This window comes from Condylostylus longicornis, unplaced genomic scaffold (assembly GCF_029603195.1).
Source record: "Condylostylus longicornis isolate FDR11 unplaced genomic scaffold, ASM2960319v2 ptg000164l, whole genome shotgun sequence".
In the NCBI taxonomy this organism is placed as follows: Eukaryota; Metazoa; Arthropoda; class Insecta; order Diptera; family Dolichopodidae; genus Condylostylus; species Condylostylus longicornis.
Window position 1 is genome coordinate 362,501 of NW_026578132.1, and position 3,172 is coordinate 365,672.

Genomic DNA, 3,172 nt, shown 5'->3' on the forward strand with positions numbered 1-3,172 from the left:
TATTATTATTATTATTATTATTATTATTATTATTATTATTATTATTATTATTATTATTATTATTATTATTATTATTATTATTATTATTATTATTATTATTATTATTATTATTATTATTATTATTATTATTATTATTATTATTATTATTATTATTATTATTATTATTATTATTATTATTATTATTATTATTATTATTATTATTATTATTATTATTATTATTATTATTATTATTATTATTATTATTATTATTATTATTATTATTATTATTATTATTATTATTATTATTATTATTATTATTATTATTATTATTATTATTATTATTATTATTATTATTATTATTATTATTATTATTATTATTATTATTATTATTATTATTATTATTATATTATTATTATTATTATTATTATTATTATTATTATTATTATTATTATTATTATTATTATTATTATTATTATTATTATTATTATTATTATTATTATTATTATTATTATTATTATTATTATTATTATTATTATTATTATTATTATTATTATTATTATTATTATTATTATTATTATTATTATTATTATTATTATTATTATTATTATTATTATTATTATTATTATTATTATTATTATTATTATTATTATTATTATTATTATTATTATTATTATTATTATTATTATTATTATTATTATTATTATTATTATTATTATTATTATTATTATTATTATTATTATTATTATTATTATTATTATTATTATTATTATTATTATTATTATTATTATTATTATTATTATTATTATTATTATTATTATTATTATTATTATTATTATTATTATTATTATTATTATTATTATTATTATTATATTATTATTATTATTATTATTATTATTATTATTATTATTATTATTATTATTATTATTATTATTATTATTATTATTATTATTATTATTATTATTATTATTATTATTATTATTATTATTATTATTATTATTATTATTATTATTATTATTATTATTATTATTATTATTATTATTATTATTATTATTATTATTATTATTATTATTATTATTATTATTATTATTATTATTATTATTATTATTATTATTATTATTATTATTATTATTATTATTATTATTATTATTATTATTATTATTATTATTATTATTATTATTATTATTATTATTATTATTATTATTATTATTATTATTATTATTATTATTATTATTATTATTATTATTATTATTATTATTATTATTATTATTATTATTATTATTATTATTATTATTATTATTATTATTATTATTATTATTATTATTATTATTATTATTATTATTATTATTATTATTATTATTATTATTATTATTATTATTATTATTATTATTATTATTATTATTATTATTATTATTATTATTATTATTATTATTATTATTATTATTATTATTATTATTATTATTATTATTATTATTATTATTATTATTATTATTATTATTATTATTATTATTATTATTATTATTATTATTATTATTATTATTATTATTATTATTATTATTATTATTATTATTATTATTATTATTATTATTATTATTATTATTATTATTATTATTATTATTATTATTATTATTATTATTATTATTATTATTATTATTATTATTATTATTATTATTATTATTATTATTATTATTATTATTATTATTATTATTATTATTATTATTATTATTATTATTATTATTATTATTATTATTATTATTATTATTATTATTATTATTATTATTATTATTATTATTATATTATTATTATTATTATTATTATTATTATTATTATTATTATTATTATTATTATTATTATTATTATTATTATTATTATTATTATTATTATTATTATTATTATTATTATTATTATTATTATTATTATTATTATTATTATTATTATTATTATTATTATTATTATTATTATTATTATTATTATTATTATTATTATTATTATTATTATTATTATTATTATTATTATTATTATTATTATTATTATTATTATTATTATTATTATTATTATTATTATTATTATTATTATTATTATTATTATTATTATTATTATTATTATTATTATTATTATTATTATTATTATTATTATTATTATTATTATTATTATTATTATTATTATTATTATTATTATTATTATTATTATTATTATTATTATTATTATTATTATTATTATTATTATTATTATTATTATTATTATTATTATTATTATTATTATTATTATTATTATTATTATTATTATTATTATTATTATTATTATTATTATTATTATTATTATTATTATTATTATTATTATTATTATTATTATTATTATTATTATTATTATTATTATTATTATTATTATTATTATTATTATTATTATTTATTATTATTATTATTATTATTATTATTATTATTATTATTATTATTATTATTATTATTATTATTATTATTATTATTATTATTATTATTATTATTATTATTATTATTATTATTATTATTATTATTATTATTATTATTATTATTATTATTATTATTATTATTATTATTATTATTATTATTATTATTATTATTATTATTATTATTATTATTATTATTATTATTATTATTTTATTATTATTATTATTATTATTATTATTATTATTATTATTATTATTATTATTATTATTATTATTATTATTATTATTATTATTATTATTATTATTATTATTATTATTATTATTATTATTATTATTATTATTATTATTATTATTATTATTATTATTATTATTATTATTATTATTCATTATTATTATTATTATTATTATTATTATTATTATTATTATTATTATTATTATTATTATTATTATTATTATTATTATTATTATTATTATTATTATTATTATTATTATTATTATTATTATTATTATTATTATTATTATTATTATTATTATTATTATTATTATTATTATTATTATTATTATTATTATTATTATATTATTATTATTATTATTATTATTATTATTATTATTATTATTATTATTATTATTATTATTATTATTATTATTATTATTATTATTATTATTATTATTATTATTATTATTATTATTATTATTATTATTATTATTATTATTATTATTATTATTATTATTATTATTATTATTATTATTATTATTATTATTATTATTATTATT